Source organism: Musca domestica, unplaced genomic scaffold (genome assembly GCF_030504385.1).
Source record: "Musca domestica strain aabys unplaced genomic scaffold, Musca_domestica.polishedcontigs.V.1.1 1, whole genome shotgun sequence".
Taxonomy (NCBI): domain Eukaryota; kingdom Metazoa; phylum Arthropoda; class Insecta; order Diptera; family Muscidae; genus Musca; species Musca domestica.
Window position 1 is genome coordinate 49,350,256 of NW_026712114.1, and position 21,176 is coordinate 49,371,431.

At 35.7% G+C, this 21,176-nt stretch overlaps 1 protein-coding gene across 2 annotated transcripts in view; it reads right to left on the reverse strand.

Moving 5' to 3' along the window:
- LOC101897018 (5-hydroxytryptamine receptor 1) overlaps positions 1-21,176 on the reverse strand; it is a 329,084-nt gene that overhangs the window by 170,353 nt on the left and 137,555 nt on the right. For both annotated transcript variants that reach the window (XM_059123704.1, XM_059123712.1), the window contains exon 2: positions 13,500-13,560. The gene's annotated coding sequence lies outside the window, so the exon portion shown is untranslated. The remainder of the gene's footprint in view (positions 1-13,499; positions 13,561-21,176) is intronic.

Sequence of the window (21,176 nt, forward strand, 5' to 3'; positions counted from 1 at the left end):
CACTATATCGTAAAGCCCCCATAAATCGGCATGGCTTGGAGGGTAAATTGTTTTTGAGAAGACACGTTCATCAAAACGAATTAAGATATGAAGCTAAAATTTTGCACAGGTCAGACTATTGGATATAGGCAGATCAAGCTCGAAGATGGGCTAAATCGGTTCACTATATCATATGGCGCTCATATAACGCTATCCCCCGATGTTCGGTACTTTGATTATTCTAGCTAATTTTTTTCTGAAAACCCACACAGTTCCTTCTGAGTACTTTGCCCCCTGAAAGAGAATATCACCCATATAACGGTACCTCCACATATTCGGTGTTTTTATGATTGTAGGTAAATCTTTCAATGGAATTGTCTGACAATCCACACAAGGAGTTCCTTCTCACTACTTTACCCCCTGAAAGATAATTGTTTATATAGATCCACGATATCTTATATCCCCCATACAACGGTACCTCCCGATAATCGGTATTTTGATGATTCTAGCTTAATTTTTCAATGGAATTGTCTGAAAATGCACACGAGAAGTTCCTTCTGAGTACCTTATTCCCTGAAAGAGAATTGTCTATATATGTCTACGATTTCGTATATCCCCCCTTGACCGGTACCCCCGATATTTAGTATTTTTATATAATATATTCAAAATTGTCAATAGAATTATCTGTAGTTTACAAAAGGAGTTCCTTCAGTGTAGTTTGCCCCTGGAAGAGAATTTTCTATATTGGTCCATGATATCGTGTATCCCCCTATAACGGTACTTCCCGATACCCGGTATTTTGAAGATTGTGGTCAAATTTTTCAATCGAATTGTCTTTAGTGACATTTTTGACAGGAATTGTTTCGAAACTTGTATTATAAGTTTGAAGCTCGCAATGAGTACTGCAACCTATGATGGAAAATTGAAAAATCACATCTTCGTATAGCCCATATATAACGGTGCCTGCCTTTATTCGGTATTTTGATAATATTAGCAAAATTATTCACTGGAATTGTTTGAAATTTGATTAGCGACATTATTCAACCAGATTGTTTCAAATTTCGTATTAGAATTTCGGAATCGGTACTACAGCCTGTGACAAAAAATTACTTATGCAGGTGCATATATTCATTTCATTTATTTGGTATTTTTCAACGGATTTTTTTTCAAGATCCTTCAAAATTGTGGATGATATTAAAAGTTTGTCCCGGCCGAACTTGGCTGCTTTTTTACTTGTTTTATTTTTATTTATTTCTATCTCTTTCGATTTGTGTATTTTTTGTATAACAGTATCAGTAAATAGCACTGATAATAAACGATAGAATATCGGCATGGCTTGGAGGGTTAAAGGTGGGAATATATAAAGCGCTTATTTGGTTGGATTAACTCACTGGCTTCTTCGCAGAGGAACAAATAAGTTTTAGGTTGTCTTGTTTCGATTTTGGCCCCAGGCTCCTTTGTTCATTTCCGAAGAAGCCACCCGACGACTTAAGCCAACTAAATAAGCGCTTTATGTATTCCCACCTTAAGTGATTTTTAGAAGACAGACAACTGCAAGATATATTTGTATTTATGAATTTTATGAAACAATAAAGTTTATGAATTTTATGACAACAAATGTTTATTATCTACTCAAAAGAAATATGAAATAGAAGATGTCTAGAAATTTCAACAGACAACCAGGGCATTTAAAAAAAATTATTTATTATTTCTTTTAGGGCACTAAATTTTCTTAAAAACAAATAGAATATAAAATATAAATAAACAGACTACCGAGAACAGCGCCGGTTATAACCGCAATACTAGCAAACAAACACACAAACAACAAAAAATATTATCACCTCATTTGGTTTTGTTGGTCTGGACATAGATCGGCAGACCTACCAACCGACCGACCGACCCACCTGTGTGCAATGTAATTACAAAAAAATAATGTTTGCCCAATTGATGTTGTTGAGATAGTACTTCTTGTTGTTGGCACTCGCATAAATATCCAAACAAACAATGGCTTTTCACATTTCATTATTTTTTACGATGAATGGATGCTAAGCGTACAACAAAAAAAAAAATGTTAACACTCTTGTTTGTAGGCATGTATGTCTGTTTGGTTTTTGTTTGGTTGTTGTTTGGCTAGTTTTTTTTTTTTTTGGTATATAGTATCATTGTATATTTGACAATGTAAAGGGGATTCTTTTTAGAAAAGTGACTAAATCCGTTATTAAAAAATTTTAAAAATTTTTATAGACCTCTGCCCCATGGCCATAGAGGGTGATAGCATTAGAAGGGAATACCGAACATCGAATTTGGCACACATTAGTATTTATATGAGACTCAGGTAGGATGTAAAATAAAAAAAAACAAATGAAAAAGCTGTAAGTTTGGTCGCGCAGAATTTCGCAATTTTCAAAAAAAAAATAATAATAATAATAATAATAATAATAATAATAATAATAATAATAATAATAATAATAATAAATAAATAAAATCCCTAACAATTTTTTTTAATCTTAAAAATACAGAATGTAGCCATTATATAAAAGTCTATACGACGTGCATAAGCAACTTTTGTCAAAAGCTTTTAAAATATTCAAATGCGACATAGGTGAATAATGTTGCTAAAATCATCAAAATACCAAATATATAGAGGTACCGTTATATGGGGGCTAAAGTAAAACGTGGACCTGCACAGACAAATTTTCTGTCTTAAGCTGTAGTATCCATTACGAACTTTAAATACCAAATTTGAAACATTTCCGTCGAATAATGTCTCTAAAATCATAAAAAATACCGAATATCTTGAGGGGCTATACAAAGACGTGGACCTGCACAGACAGTTTTTGGCCATAGGCTGTGGTATACATTATTAACTTCAAATACTAAATTTGAAACAATTCAGGTAAATAACGCCGCTAAAATCATCAAAATACAGAATATCGGGAGGTACCGTTATATGGGCTTATACGAAGACGTGGACCTGCACAGACAGTTTTTGGTCATAGGCGCTAGTATCCATTACAAACTTCAAATACTAAATTTGAAACAATTCCGGTAAAACATGTAGCTAAAATCATCAAAATACCGAATATCGGGAGGTACCGTTATACGGGGGCTATAACCATTTTCAATATCAAAAGTCCTACAGTTTAACATACATGTGGGTAAAATTTTATCAACCTACTTCATTTCGTTCGGAAACTTGAGTGATTTCCACAGACGGACAGATGGACGGCATCGCTAAATAGACATAGCATTTTATGCTGATCAAGAATATATATACTTTGTGGAGTCTAAAAAGTATATTTCGAGGTGTTACAAACGGAATGACAAACTTAATATACCTTCCATACTATGGTGGAGGTTATAATAAAATTGGCGTATAATACGAGTGTTGAACCTCACTGAGTTCGTTCTTTAAATATCGTAACAGTTTTATCAAACTTAAGTTCAAGTTTAGAAAGGGTTAACTCTGTAAAGGGTTAACATTTTGAATAATCATAACACTCAAATATTTGAAACTAGTTCCGATTTTCGTTCTAACGGAATATTTTTGCCAATATAGGATTAAGTGTGAAATTAATGCCTAGTTCTTTCAAACTTCTCACATTATTTTTATTATTATTATTATTTTTTTTTTTGAGTCTAATATTTTTCAAGGGATCCCTGAGCAAAAACTCTAGGCTATTCATTGAAAAATACTTTTGAAGATCATTCTGACTTTGAAATATATATATATCTTATTACAAATCTGACGGGAAACCATATAAAACTTTCTAACTTACTTCTTACATTCATTAGCTGATGCTCCACATTTCTATTTTTGGTCAACCCATTTAGGTCTAGGGAATTTGGTTCCAATCTTTGGAGATAAACATATGGCTCCAACACATATATTGCATCCAAGTTCGTTCTTATATTTATTACATTCTCTCGATTTGTAGGATTTTTATTTTTGATTTTGATTGATTTTTATTTTGAAAATCAAATTGGGACTTAGTCCATTTTAATTTGCAAATGGACTCCCTTACGACACGTGCATATCGACGAGTTTGTTTAAATAGAAGCACGCCGAACAAAGCCATATAATTGAATATTAATCGGTGTGATAACAAATTTATTGCAAACCAAAGAAAAAACATTACAAAGTGTTATTTAATGAAACCCAAAGCCAATAGTGTTCAATTAAAACAGATGACAATAATTAAAGACGTGTGGCAAAATATAATGGGGTAATGCATAAATGTTTTTGGAAAATTGGTGCTTTTTCCATAGATCAACTAGGGTGAGACTTACTAACTGGTTTTCAGAGAAAGATTTTATACCATGACAAATTTATGTAAAAATTGGTGAGCCACGACCTGACATAATGCCTAACAGAGGCACTGACCAAAATTCAATTTGTATTTGTAAATTCTTGTAAAATCACAGTAACCACATAGGCTACGAATCTCAATTCTAGTATGATTAATAATAAAAATAATAATGCAATGGTTGCTGCTGTGATCATGATATTTCACGTAAAGTTTTTTTAGAGTTTTGCATCTTAAATAAAGGCTTCACAGCAAAAGTTCTTATTAACGAAAAAAATGTGTTTATTGAATACATTTTACAAAAGTAAATATTTTCAAAAACATTGTAATCCATTAGTTAGTACAGGGTTGCCCATATTCGACGGACCCATGACTCTTTGGGCCTATTCCAATCGACGAGGCTTGTCCGCAGGCAACATTCTTTGCGTCAATTTAATTTTGTACGGGAACAAATGCAAATCAATGCGAATAATCCGTTGTAAAGTGGACCGAGCCATGCCCAACTGCTGAGAACGGCGTTTTTGGGATGTTCTTGGGGACCTCTCAACACTGGCTCGTACGGCAGCGATATTCTCGGCCGATCGCCTTGGTCGACTTTTATATGGCCTCTTCGGACTAGAAAGAGCCTTACCAGTCGAAAATTTTCCGTATAAACGCTTAATGGTGTTCTTAGAAGGCGCACTTCTCACATTTTTTAATGTTTTAAAAGCACGTTGAATTTTCACAATTGACTTCTTCTGTTGAATGTAAATTTCAACTATTTCAGAGCGCGTGTATTGGTTCATGGTAAAAATCTGCTTGGACTGACGCTTCAAACGCGGTACGTCATTAAGCGATGTGACATCTCTGTCAAAAGTTATGGCGTTGCCAGATAGGTCCGTCGAATATGGGCAACCCTGTAAGTAATCCCCAAACTGGAACCAAGAGCAATCTTAGGTATCTCAAAGTATCTTTGGGTACTCCATAAACTATATACACCCAAACCGACTTGACGGCTTTATGGACAGGGACATATACAGGGTGAAATAAAAAAACTACAACAAAGTCAAACTCCATAATTTTAATTTTTTTACATTTTATTGAATGAAAGCAAGAAATGTCGGAAATACCATCAATATTTTAGAATAAGTTTAGATTTATTGGAATTGGTCATATTTGGTACGAATTATGGCCTTCAAACGTCCAATGAAACCGTCACACACTGCCCAAATGTTGCTCTGCGGTATTTTGGCCCATTCCCGGCGAAGCGCTTGCTTGAGGTGATTGACACTTTGGTATTTTTAGTGCCAACCTTGCTTTCCAAAATACTTCAGACACAACATTCCAATGGATTGGTATCCGGAGATTTTGGTGGCCATTGTGCGCTGGAAATGAAGCGAAGAACCTCATTTTGTAACCATTCTTGGGTGGCGTGGTGAGTGCGATGGTGCTGGAATGTCTAAGGTCCCACCAAGGTCACCCTCCAGAATATTTTCGCGATAATATTCGGCATTTATTCTGATGCCATGGCTTTAACCCGAGCTCATTTTTCAATATTTGTCGAATGGAAAATTGCGATATGTTCAGCTCACGAGCCATTTTTGGGCAACTGCGACGCGGGTGTCGATCAAGTCGCTCAAAAATTATACCTTTGGATTATGGACGATGGACATCCAAAATGCAAGGCTAATGCCCTGTTCTAAACTCTAATCTCATGCGAAATTCGAGGTTGATTGCTTTTTATTTGTGGCCTGTATAGCGACTGCAGGATCAGGAAAGGTTTCAGTTGTTTCAAAAACAATAGGATTTTATACTGACCCTAACCCAACCCCCAGCAAAATGTCATTTGGATCGGAGATAATCGCGTCTAATGTGTTCTTTGAAAAATCATTTTGACGTCCTAAAGCCCTAGAAAAAAGGCAATATATTAAGGAATTTTTTTTAATATTTCAAGAACTTTCTAGCCATGTTTTGTTACAAATCCGACTACCAATCCAAAAGTCGATTAGTAGGTATTTATATTACCATTTTTAGTGATCAATGTCGATATATAAGTATTTTGCTGGGATTCTGCCTATTTTATAAACTTAGCACATATACATATATACATGTATAATCTGTCACACGCTTAAAATTGACGTAATCCAAAAAACATTAATGGAGACATTATGTCCGGTGATGAAGCGTTAAATCTTCCTCAAAAAACACATACATTTTTAAAAATTCAAACAAATCATTCAGGCCAAAACCGACATGTGGACAGCAATAATGAATATTTTAGTGAATTCCAACGACGTCATAATAGCAATCCAACATTGAAATGCCCTTCCGCAGAGTAATTTAAAATATGTGTACATTCACTACGTCTTTCTTCCCTTTTCTCTCTTCCATTATTTATTTATTTATTTCAAAGTATGTGAACACATAAAAAAATATGAAATGTAAATGAAATGCGTGGGATATGCTCTATAAAAATTTCCAAATGCCCTATTAACATATGCAAAGGCAAATATGGCGTTATAACCCTTTCTCATATAAGGCCTTTTTTTGGATATTGTCCAGGAATTGAAAGGACTGCGGGGTAGGGTGCTTGCACACTGACCCTTTTCAGAATTGTTCAACACAAAGTCTAAAGGCAGTTTTGGGTTTGTTATTATACCATTTAAAATATGTTGATAAAAAGGGGAATGTTTATAAAATATTTAAATTAAATGCAAACAAAGAAAGCGCCTGGAAATCTGGTTCATTGGCAAAGTAGAGCACATTACGAAAAAAGTAACTGTAAATTGTTTTCACTCATTTTAATTTGAATAACTTGCTTTTTATTGAGATTTAAGACATTCCTTTGCAAACCACTCACAAACCAACACACTTGGATGAATAAACATTCGGGCATCATGTTAGCTCATATTAAGTAATATTAGGTATGTATAAAACACTTACGAATCTGAATCACTATTAACACAATTATAGTGGATTTTGGAGTAGAATATAATTGGCTTAAAATAGGTTTATTTGGACGAAGAACCCTTTTTAATTTCCAGATTTTAAATTATATGACCCTTTTTAAATAAAAGGCTCTTTATTCTTTTTTTATCTACGAAGATGCCAAAATGCTAATTTTCAGCCAAATCGATTGGGAAATATGACCAAGAACTGCCGTCTCGAAAGGTGCTAATTTTGTGTAATTTGCGAAATCAAATGGAAAACATTTTCAAAACGTAAAAAAAGCTTGAAAATAGAGTTATCCTAAAAAGGGGATTGTCCCAAAAATGCGACCGATATGACTCATTTTCAATACCACTGATTCTGGATGTAATTCAAAGATGTGTATCAAATTTCAAAGTTCTATTTTTTAGATATGGTCACAACTGTATAAGGGCCTTAATAACCCAGAGTTCCTTTGGGTTTTTCAAGTCCACTTGGAATTTTCCACAAACCAGAGTATCAATTGTGCAGTGAAATTATAAGATAATTTGCAGAGATTAAAGAAAAAATACTACGTTTTTTATGGCACATATAAATACAGAAATTTCTTTTGTTCAGAGACTCGCAATGAAATTTGATGTAGAATAATTCTTACTTTGGCACTTTCCACAATGTTCTTTATTAAGCCTTCATGCCTAGAACATATTATTTATGATCTTGAAAATGAAGTTTGATGGAGTTAATGCTTGTATTTATTCCCTTTGACAAGAGCTACACCTTTGCTTCCGAGAGCAAATCAAAATTCTTACTATTTCGTAAGATAAAGACCCGACAAAAAGAACCCATTTGATGAAAAAAATGACGTGTCGTCTTAGTGAGGTTTTCTATCACACTTCGGTACCAGACTATATTTGCTTTTTTCCAGTCGCACAGTGTTATGTCTGTTATCTTTAAAGATATTGAAAATAAGTCGGTGTCTTCAAATCGGGGGTATGGCTAAACTTTGACCGATATCCCACGTTTGTAGGACAATCGTAGATATTTAACAATTAAAAAAGCAGGTAAGTTCGGCCGCGCCGAACTTTTTATACCCTACACCATTTGGAAGAAACTTTCAAAAAAAAAATTGTCGGAAAATACCGCTAAAAGGAAAACCGTTATATGGGGGCTATACCTGGTCCTGCATAAGTAATTTATGTCACAGACTGTAGTAACTGTTCCGAACTTTATATACGAAATTTGAAACAAATCCGGTGAATAAAGTCGCAAAAATCATCAAAATACCGAATATCGGGATGAACTCCTCTTATATAGGGGATATATGATATCGTGGACCTATATAGACAATTCTCTTCCAGGGGGTAATGTACTCACAAGGAACTACTTTCGTGGATTTTAAGACAATACCATTTAAAAATTTGCTTAAAATCATCCTCAAAATAACAAATATCTGAGGGTTCCTTTATATGGGGGCTATACGATATGGAGGAGCTATATAGACATTTCTCTCCTAGGGGATAAGGTACTCACAAGTAACTTCTTGTGAGAATTTTCAGACAATTCCTTTGAAAAATGTGGTTAAAATGATCAAAATACCGAATGTCGGAGGTACCGTTATTTGGGGCTATACGATATCGCGGTGCATCGGTCCCATCTGGCAGACAAAAGACAGATTTGTGCAACATTTTAGCTTCCTATTTTAATTCGTTTTGACTCTATCGTGATTACAACAGACGGACCGGCGGACAGAGCCCAATCCCACTCCGGCCGGTTCTATGTACCGGATTGACTCGGAGGCACATTTCTCCGACTAGGGGCCGCCAACCCAGCAAATACATGTTCGTGTTCGTCCATTTTTCTGATGTGGGAGCAACATTACCCGGAATGTTTGCTCCGTATTCTCTTGGTCCGAGCCGGGATCGAGACCACTGCGAGGAATATGAAGATATCCGCCACTAAGTCGACGGCCACACTTTTCACCACATGGACTGCGGAGATGGGGCTATCCTTGAATGTGCAGGTCAATGGTGCTATTATTCCTACCACCAACTACCCCAAGGTATTAGTGGTCACATTCGATAGCCTCTTTAAGTCGTCCGGGCATACCACAGCTATCTGCGACAAGATTAGAAGTAGGAACAAGGTCCTCAAGTCTCTGGCCGGCAGTACTTGGGGAGCTGACCTCTTACAACGCGATAGGCCGGTCTGTGGTAAACTATGCGGCTCCGGTGTGGTCCGCCAACGTCAGTGCTACGCAGTGGAAAAATGTTCAGTCCTGCCAGAATGCCGCCCTTAGAACCGCAACAGGGTGCCTTCTCATGACACCTGTCGATCACCTACATGAGGACGCGAAGGTCTTGCCGGTGCTGTCAATGCAATACCTGCTTGGGTGTTATAGACAAAGCCATCCAAATCACCATCTTGTGGATAGGCAACCTCCGCCCAGGCACGTTAGGAAATAACTTCATGATGTAGAGAGAGAGGTACAGAGGTATAAGAGAGAGCCTCTAGATCAACAGGCCTATCAAGCGGGACTGAATAGTATTCACTCTAATGCGGTCTCAGAAGCCATTGAAGGATACAGAGTGAATACTGTGCTAGGAGACCATCGCCCTCCCGTCGCAGCTGAAGAACGAGAGTTGCCCCGACAAACCCGAGTAGTTTTGGCTCAATTACGATCCGGATGGTGTAGCCGCCTAAATTCCTACTGGGCCCGGATTAACGGCGACGTGCAGAACATCTGCCCAGCATGTGGCACAGGCCCACATGACACGCTGCACCTATTTCGCTGCCCAGCCAAGCCTACTCACCAAACTCCAGTCTCGTTATGGACACAGCCCCTACAGGTTGCATCCTTTTTGAGACTGGACTTAGAGGCAGAACCTGATTGAACTGAGTCAGAAAATGGAAACCGAACGAACACAGATGTATGAGTTGCTACAACAACAACGGACAGAGCTAAATCGTCTTAGAATTTTACGCTGAATAAGAAATTATTATTTCGATGAGTTACAAACGGAATGACGAACTTAATGTACCATCCATACCATGTATGGAAAAAATGTGTTAAAATATTATATATTTTTAAAAAAAATGTTTGAAGGACACTTGTGTATTTAAAAAATTATAGTTTAATAGGCGGTCATAGTAATTATTGCGAATTTTTGTATCATTGTTATTTTTTTTTGAATTTCTTAAAGATATTATTTTAGGTACCATCCAAACTTTATAATCAATTATGTTTCAATGAGCAATAAGATTTGCCAGCATGTTCTCAAAGTTAGGCTTTATTATCAACTAAAATTTATTTGCTTTATTAAAATTTCCTCAGATAATCAAAAAATAAAAATAACTGTCATTCAGCCGTGAAAGCATAACAACCTCTGGCATCACATGTCAACATTCACGAGAAACATCAAAAATACTTTGGTCGCCCACGTCAGTTCTTATCTCTTTGCACCCACCATCAGTTAGGTGTGACCATGCATGAGTATGTTATCAGGAAAAATCAATTTATATCTAACGGGCAAAGCAAAACTAGTTTCTACATCGATTTATTACATTGAGAGCACACTTTGCCAATTAAATCTGTCTCAGTTGACAGATTAAACATGGACTGTGAATTACATGGGACACCTTGTTGCCAAAACACCATCCCCACCACCAACAACACTCATAAATAGCTGAGCTGCAACCTTTTTTATGGACTTTCTGTGTGTTACATTTTCCAATCGTGGTACCATTTTTTGGGGGGTAAAAAAATCGTCAAACCCAGATAAGACCCTAAGTAGTCTAGTTTATTTACTTTAGGCAATGCTGTTTTTTATTCCCCCGAAAGCATACATACCAACATACAGAATTTTTTTATATGGGTTGATGTAACATTCGACCTAATGGCCATAGACGGATAGTACTTCCTGGAAACATAACCATACACATTTTTTTGGAGTATTTGTAAACATGTGTGTATTTTGACATGGTGTTTTTTTTCTTTTTTGCTGTCCATGGGGTTGTTGAGTTTCGTTTATGTGTGTGTGTGGTGGTAGGGGTTGACATTTCATTGTTTCATTCAACCAAAAAATGATATGGAAAATAAAACAACAAAATTCCATGTTGTTGATATTCTGTTTGGGAAAAATTCAAAGTGATGAAATCTGTTCAAATGAAACGAAATATTTATTGTGTTAGGGTAGTTTATATCCGCTGTCATGCCATCCTTTTTTTCCGAATGAATTATTAACTACACATGACAGTGACTTTTGGGAATTGGCTTTGGTCCTATCATAACTTTTACTGAAAATAGAATTTTATTTTGATGCGAAGCTATTCAAATAAAAACAATTTTACATATATGTACAGGGTGAGATGAAAACACTGCATCCAACTTCGGACTACTGTCATTTCTAAGCCACTCGTTCAAAAGCTGTTAAAATTCCAATGACAGCTCATATTGTTTATAAGCGTACCAAATCATTTTGGTGAGAATTTTCCAAAAAAAAGTTATTCCTGATGGAATTCAAGCGTGATAGTGTGAATTCTTTATATTTGCCTAGAAAACCACAAGTGGCTATCGTTAGAGCACTCCAGCATTCAAATGTGAATAAATCTTTTGTGTCTCGTTACATCGCTTGTTACCGTAATACAGGGTTGCCTATATTCGACGGAGCCATCTGGCAACGTCATAACTTTTGACAGAGATGTCACATCGCTTAATGACATACCGCGTTTGAAGCGTCAGTCCAAGCAAATTTTTACCATGAACAAATACACTCACGCGAGCGCTCTGAAATAGTTGAAATTTACATTCAAGCAATTTTGGAACAAAAGTATCACGTCAGATGAAGCCCATTTCACATTGAATAAGACCGTAAATAAGCAAAATTGCCGTTTTTACGCAACTGAAAATCCTCAGGAGATTCAAGAAGTGCCTCTTCATGACGAAAAAGTCACAGTTTGGTGCGGCGTTAGTGCGAAAACGGTCAATGTGCCGTTTTTCTTCCAAAATGAAAATGGCCATGCTGTTACCATCAATCAGGAGCGTTATCGCGACATGATGACCAATTTTGTGATGCCAATTATTCGTCGAAAACGTATGAGGTAGTTCTGGTTTCAACAAGACGGCGCTCCACCGCACACAAGTCGCATAACAATCGATTTTATGAAGAATTTGTTTCATAGGTCCGTCGAATATGGGCAACCCTGTACTGGTGGCGTAGCCAGACTTCAAGGAAGTGGACGGAAGAAAACAGCAAATGGTTCGAAAAAGAAAGAAGCGACTTGGTCGAAACCCGCATCGCAGTGGCCGAAAAATAGCTCGTAAGCTGAACATATCGTAATATTCCATTCGGCAAATATTGAAAAATGAGCTCGGGGTAAAGTCTTTGAAATTCCAAAAAGTGCAAGAACCTACACCGCAATAGAAAGAAAATAGACTCAAAAGAGGTAAAGAGTAGGCCGAATGTGGTGAACTGCCGAATTCGGTTTTATCCGATGAGAAAACATTCGTTGTCCAGCAGTTTGTAAAGGAACAAAATTATCGTGTTTACTTGCAAAAGAGGTCAGTTGAAAATGTGCACCTACGGTTGGCTACCAGAACTCAAGCGGCCATGGTGATGGTGTGGGCCGCCATAACAGCCGATGGTCGCTCTCTGCTCGTATTAATCGATCGTGGCATCAAAATAAATGCCGAATATTATCGCGGAAACATTTTGTAGGGTGTATTATATTTTGTATTTGTAGTCGGGTCAGCTTATTCTGTGCTGCCGTTAGTCAGTACTTGGTTAAATACGAGTTTATTTCTTTACAAAATTTTATGGAAAGAACTTAAATTTGTTTCTTGATGCTGGAAATGGAGAAGAAGAAGTGGCATAGACTTCCATTTTTAAGCGAGTGTTTATATGCCTCCATCAATAAAATTTCGTTTGAAGAGCGTTTGCTAGACATGGTTTGAGGTCTTCTAGTCAGCTACATAATGCTAAGACCTAATAGTTTTCATACTGAATAGAAATTCTTCCATTGCTATTTTCTATACAACATGGTTTTATTTTACTTCATAACTCCATTGCATTATTTTAGAAACGCATTCAATGACTTATACTCAACAACCACCTGATAATAATGATTCATTGCAGTAATAGCCTACTCTCATATATGACAAATACAAAGTTCGGGAAATCTCCACAAACAATCGATCATTGTTTATTTTTTATTTATTTACTTTTTTTTTTTTTTTTTTTTTTTTTTTTTTTTTTTTGAGACGCCAGTTAGACTATCCACATGTTATCTCTTAATTTCCCAGCTACTCACCTTCGAAATGTAGCTGCACTGCCCTCGGCTAATCTTAATTTCTAAACAATTATTGGTTTATCTGAAAATAGAGAAAGGTAAAGAAAAAAAAAAACAAATGAGAATACATAGAGATAAATAAATAATTTTTAATTAAATATCTTAAGCCGTATTATATCAAAGTCAATTCAATTCAATTATCGTTATCGAGCACACATTCTCAACGTGTCATCATAGCCTTGATGGGGGTACAACAAATCAAACATAAACAAACGCCCATACAAACACACACATAGTTTTTCCCCTTTTACAGTAATAATAGCCTTAATATGTTATGCGGATAAAAAAAACTGTGGTGTATGATTATAATTATTTTTCCACTGGCATTAATCAATATCTATCAATTATTCTTATATCCAGAGAGTGGAAACAACACAGAAAAACAATAACTAGCATACAACAATTTGGTTTGATTGCCATTGTTATTGTATTGATGTGTTGATTATTTTTATTCTTGTTTTTACTTCTATTGTTATTGTATATTTTACCATACCATAATTTTTCGTATCATTGTATTGTTACATCGTAATTTGCATGGGTAATGGGCGCACTGGGCTATGCGGGATTAGAATAGCATTTTATTGTATTTTTTATTACTAACGAAGGACGAGAAGGCAGGGGTGCCTATTTGGGTTCGGAGGTCAACACTTATATTTTTTAGTTTTAATAATTTTTGGGAAAATTTTCTACGAAAGTCTAAGAGCCATCTATTCCGTCAAAAAATATTTTTAAATATTAACAAGTAAAAAAGAAGTAAGTTCGGCCGTGCCGAACTTTGAATACCCTCCACCATTTGGAACGAATTAGAAAATTTTCAAAAAATAAAATCCATTAAAAATTCTATTAAAATCTTTAAAATATCTAATATCGGAAGGTGCTTTATGGGGGGATATACGATGTTGTGGACCTATATAGACAATTACCTTTCAGGGGTTAAAGTGCTCACAAAGAACTCCTTGTGTGGATTTTCAGACAATACCATAATACCAAATCATCAAAATACCGAATATCGGGGGGTACCGTTATATGGGGGCGATACGATATCGTGGACCTATATAGATAATTCTCTTCCGAGGTATAAATTACCCACAAGGTACTCCTTATGTGGATTTTCAGACAACTCCGTTGAAAAATGTGGGTGAAATCATCAAAATTCCGAATATCGGGTGTACCCTTGTATGGGGGCTATACGATATCGTGGACCTATATAGACAATTCTCTTCCGAGGTATAAATTACCCACAAGGTACTCCTTGAGTGGATTTTCAGACCATTCCATTAGAAAATGTGGCTAAAATCATCAAAATACCGAATATCGGGGGGTACCGTTATATGGGGGCTATACAATATCGTGGACCTATATAGATAATTCTCTTCCGAGGTATAAATTGCACACAAGGTACTCCTTATGTGGATTTTCAGACAACTCCGTTGAAAAATGTGGGTAAAATCTATATCGTGGACGTATATAAATAATTAACTTCCAACGGATAACGTTCCTACTAGAAACTCCTTGTGTCGATTTTCAGACCATTCCATTAGAAAATGTGGCTAAAATCATCAAAATGCCGAATATCGGGGGGTACCGTTATATGGGGGCTATACGATATTGTGGATCTATATAGATAATTATCTTCTAAGGGATAAAGTACCTACAAGGAACTTCTTGTGTGGATTATCAGACAATTCCGTTGAAAAATGAGGCTAAAATCATCAAAATACCGAATATCGGAGGGTATCGTTATATGGGGGCTATACGATATCGTGGTCCTATATAGATAATTCTCTTTCAAGGGATAAAGTACTCATAAGGCACTTCTTGTGTGGATTAACAGACAATTCCCTTGAAAAATGTGGCTAAAATCCTCAAAATACCGAATATTGGAGGGTATAGTTATATGGGGGCTATACGATATCGTGGATCTATATAGATAATTCTCTTTCAAGGGATAAAGTACTCATAAGGCACTTCTTGTGTGGATTTTCAGATCATTCCATTAGAAAATGTGGCTAAAATCATCAAAATACCGAATATCGGGGGGTACCGTTATATGGGGGCTATACGATATCGTGGACCTATATAGATAATTCTCTTTCAAGGGATAAAGTACTCATAAGGCACTTCTTGTGTGGATTTTCAGACCATTTTCGGATTTAATTCGTTTAGACTGTAGCGTGATTACAACAGACGAACAGACGGACGGATATGGCTAAATCATCTTCGAATTTTACGCTGATCAAGAATATATATACTTTGTTGGGTCTAAAATGATTATTTCGATAAGCTACAAACAGAATGACGAACTTTATATACCCTCCATACTATGTATGGTGGAAGGTACAAAAAATTATGGCTCAGAAGAATTAAGAACATATTGTCTTAAATACCTAATTCCAAACAAATGTTACAAAAAATTTTAGACAAATTTGTTAGAAAATGTGGCTTCAATAGTCAAAATCCCGAAGATCCGAAGTAATCGTTATATGAGTATGGGGGTGCTATAGTAAAACGTAAATATAAACAGACTATGTTTTGCCACCAGAGGTAGAACCCGCTGTTAATACAATATTCAAAACTATATCTTAAAAATATTATTAAAATATCGAATATTAGGGGGTCCAACGAATGGCAAACAAGAGGTTGTCACCATCCACATTGCCGTAGGACAGTGATAAGAAGTTGGAAAGTTTCATTCGATGTCCCGACATATGTACCCTAATCATTTGACCATTTTAGTCATGTCGGATTTTACATCGAACACTGATTTCACATTTTGAGGGAGTTATTATTCAAAATTTTGACCTTTTATGGGGGAGGCACGAGAAAATATGAAGATTTTGGATCGTGGATTTTTTTTTCTTTTTTGATGAAAGTCTTTTTCCTTGGTTTAAGAGAAGGGGAGTGGTCATCATTTTGCGTTCTAAAATAAAAAAAAATTGTTTTTGTAATACAATTTCATGAGAGGTGTGACATCGTCCCTCATATCGATATTATGCGGTTTTATATTTTTATACCCTCCATCATAATATGCGGGGTATATTAAGTATGTCATTCCGATATATACATTTTAGACCCAAAGTATATTTATATACATGTAGGTCTACGTTTTGGTACCTCCCAATATTCCACATTTTGATGATTTTAGCGACAATATTTACCAGAATTGTTTCAAATTTGAAGTTCGTAATGGATATTACACACATCTTCGTGTAGCCCCCATATAATGGTACCTCCCGGTAATCGGTATTTTGATTATTTTAGCTACATTATTCACCGAAATTTTTAAGTTTCGCATTTGAATATTGTAATGGCTTATGACAAAATTTGCCCAAATAACGGCTACATTCGGTATTGTTAAATTTTAACAGAATTTTTCATGGCTTTTATTTATTTATTAATTTATTTATTTTTTTTTTGAAATTTGTAAAATTCATTCCAAATGGTGAAGGTCATTCAAAGTTCGGCCCGGCCGAACTTACCTGTTTAACGTAGATACATGGTATAATGCGAAATGCGTTTATTTCAACACCCTCTGCCATATGGCTTCATAAATATATAACATTTCAGAGGTACCATATCGAAATAATGGACGAAATTCTATCACATCAATATATTTGAACCATCCTTAAGTCGGATGAGGATATGGTACCTACCACACAAAGGGTTTCTGTACCTTATTATTTTTACCAATTTTATATCTAATTTAAGGATGGAATTCGTTGGTCCACTCGCCTAGTTCCTCTCAGAAACTTTATCGCAAATTTTTGTGGCCGTCCTCACCCGGCTATAGCCTTTATTTACTTGTTGTAATGCTGGAAATCCGTTCCCGGCGAAATAAAATATACAAGCGTTGACCATGACATTGAAATGTATTTAGTTTATGTTTTATATTCAGATATCGGAGGCATAGCTACATATACGAGAATTTCCCAATATTGTTTTCAGACAATAAGCACGATAGATGGAGTCGAGATGCCTCAAGTTTTGCATAGCCTTAAAGATCCGAGCTAGAATTATGGTAAACTTTTGATATTTGAATGAATTGCTGAATTGAGAACAAAGAAACTTAACTTCAAATTGCAGTAGTGCGTTTCATAAGGTCCCGAATTAAGCTGTTTCGTACTTTTTTAAAGCACACGAAGTAAAAGACAAATTTCTTGTTTAATTTCGAATATTCGTTACAAGAGAATGTGTTCTTATGTATACATGCTAGTTTTTGTTTCAGTAGCAATTTTAGGCATACTATTTGCAAGCCGTGAACTTCAATGCAAATGTATGTTCGTCATGAACATGCATTCGTGGTTTTGAGCGAAGGGCAGGCAAATGCCAACATTCATGTGGAAACCAAACAAGCGTAAAGTGAAAGTGATAAAAAAGGACGAACAGACCTTAGTTGGCGGAAAACTAGCAAATCTATACATTCTATAGAATGCATACGGTTTGATGATGCGGCAATTTTCGTTCCAATTGTTGGGAATTGGAGCTTGCGTTATTAGCCAATTTAAAAATATAGAAACATGTATGTCTGTGCATGAACGAATGACTGTGCAATTTACTGTTATTTTTAAAATTGGCGATGATTTTCAAGGTGAATATGATTTAGTAGGTATATTTGCCCAACTTTTGATAAATTAGTTGTAGGCATGAAATAAAAAGCAAAAATCGACCTTTTCAAAATGAAAATTTGATTCAATGCGGGGTGTAGAACTAAAAAATCTGATTTGTTTTATTTTTGCAATTTATTTGTATACCCCCACCATTCTATGGAGGGTATATTAGATTTGTCATTCCGTTTGTAACTCCTCGAAATATTCATAATAGACCCTACGAAGTATATATATTCTGAATCAGCGTAAAATTCTAAAATGATTTAGCCGAGTCCGTTCGTCTGCTGTAAGCACGCTACAGTCAAAACGAATAAAGATAGAAAGCTACAATTTTGCACAGATCTGTGTTTTGTCTGCAGGCCGGTCAAGTTCGAAGATGGGTTATATCAGTCCACAATATCGTCTAGGCCCCATATAACCCCAGATATTTGCTATTTTGATGATTTCACCGGAATTGTTTCAAATTTTGTATCGCAAGGTTTTAATGGGTACTACAACCAATGGCAAACAATTTCGTATGGAGGTCTACGTGTTCATATAGACCTCATATAACGGTACCTCCCGATAGTCGGTATTTTAATGATTTCAGCAGCACTATTCACCGTAATCGTTTCAAATTTCATATCGGAAAGTTTTAATGGGTACTTCAACCCATGGAAAAGCAATTTTCCTATGCAGGTCCACGTTTTCGTATAGCCCTCATATAACGGTACCTCCCGATATTTAGTATTTTCTTGATTTTAGCGATATTATTTACCGGAATTATTTTTTTTAAATTTCATATATAAAGTTCGTAATGGGTACTACAGTCTATAAAAAAATGTTTGTATGCAGTTCCATAATAATCATTTTCATAATAATAGCGACACTATTTACCAGAATTGTAACAAATTTCGTATTTAAAGTTCGTAATGGGTACTACATCCTATGACAACAAATTTCGTATGCAGGTCCACGTCTTCGTATATATTAGGTTTTCAAGTCCCTTTCAAATGGTGGAGGGTATTACCTGTTTTTTTACTTGTTTAAAATACTTCAGGTAAATATAACCTACGGTGGAATAATTTATAAAAAATTTAAGAACATACATTCAAATGGATGTTAAAAAAACGTTTATTGATAACACGGGCGAAAATGACAGGCAATTCTATAGTTTCTAGTAAGACTCATTATACCCTACAACACTATGTGTTGGGGGTATTATAAGTTTGATTGGGCCAAACATTATGTAACACCACGAAATATTGGTTTCCCACATAGGAAAGTACATATGGATCTTCCTATCTCTCCGAGCTGAGTCGATCTAGCTATGTATGTCCGTCCGTCCGTCTGTCCATGTTAATTTGTAATCACTCTACAGGTCGCAATTATGGCCCAATCTTCACGAAATTCAGAATGGAGGTGGGGCTAGGGTCAGAATAGAACCCTATTGCTTTTGGAGATGATCGCATAATATTTAAAGGTTGAAATGGACCAAAAATTGAAAAAATTTCTGATTTTGCAGTTGCTCTACAGGTCACAATTATAGACCAATCGAAGCGAAAGTTAGCATGGGGCTAGACCTTTGGGCTGGGCAGAAGCCTTCCAATTTTGATGGTCATCGGGTAACATAGATATATATCCTGACGTAATCCCAACATTTTCTGTCGTATCTGATAAAAATAACGTTTATTGGTAACACGGGCGAAAATTGCAGGCAATTCTATAGTTTCTAGTAAAGCTCATTTTATTTGTGTAATTGTACTTTCTCAATACTTATTTCATAATAAACTCTTATTCAGTTAAAAACCTCAACAAAAAGCTGTTATGCGTTTAAATAAAATCTAAATTGAAATTTAATTCCGCAACATTCCGCAATAGCTTAAAAATATAAACGAAAGGATATAAATTTAAGCATTATGTGAACAAAAACTGCTAATGTTCATTAGTGTACGAATGCTTCAATGTACATTTTTAAGATTCCTACATGCTCTTATACTGGCATACTTGTAAAAAAAAAATCCACATCCATACATACATACTTACACGTTTTGTTACTAGGATAGGGTGAATATTATTTTGTTGTCATTTTTGAAAAAAACCCTTAATAATTTTAGGAAAAGGGTTTAAAAGGGTTTAGAATATATTACAATTACAAGAAACCTAAACAGTTGACCATTTGCATTATTAATTTTATTTTTAGGTTGAAGTTAGCAAATATCTTGTAGTACTTGTCGATTGTCGATTACAGTTCTTGAAGACGGTTTCAAAGTTTTCCCTATTAATGAGCGAATCAGTTTTCGATATATTTTCCAATGTATCCGAACATCATTATATTATGCTGATCAAGAATATATATACCTTGTGGGGTCTAATATATACTTGGAGCTGTTACAAACGGAATTACAAACTTTCATTAAACCATTCAATCGTGTACTGAGTGCGATGGTGCTGAGTTCTGTTGGAATGTCCAAGGTCTGCGGCCAAAATGTATGAATAATGAATATTTTCGCGATAATTGTCGGCATTTATTCTGATGCCACGGTCGATTAATACGAGCGTAGAGCGACCATCGGTTGCTATGGTGGTCCACACCATCACCATGGTGGCCAACCGTAGGTGCACATTTTCAGCTGACCTCTTTGGCAAGTAAACAAGATCATATGGTTTGTTTTCAAACTGCTGGACAACGAATGTTTCCTCATTGGAGAAAACCAAATGCGGCAGTTCACCACTTTCGGCCAAGCGAAGTAACCCAGTAAACAATTTTTTCCGACTGCTCTGATTTTAGATTTTTTTCCGAAATTTCTGACGTTTTTTTCAGAAATTTCTGATAGAAATTGGTCCGATTTTCTAAACTTTTTTTTTTAGAATTTCTGCACATTTTCCTGTGTTTTTAAGCGAAAAAACTCGAAAAATGTACAAGCGGAGAGAGTAGATTGTCTATTGCTCTGGCATATTCTCTCCCACATGTAAACGGATGGTGGTAGTTTGACACATTCTCTCCCATAGTAGTTGTTGTTGTGATCATTCATTTCAAGATCTCAACAAC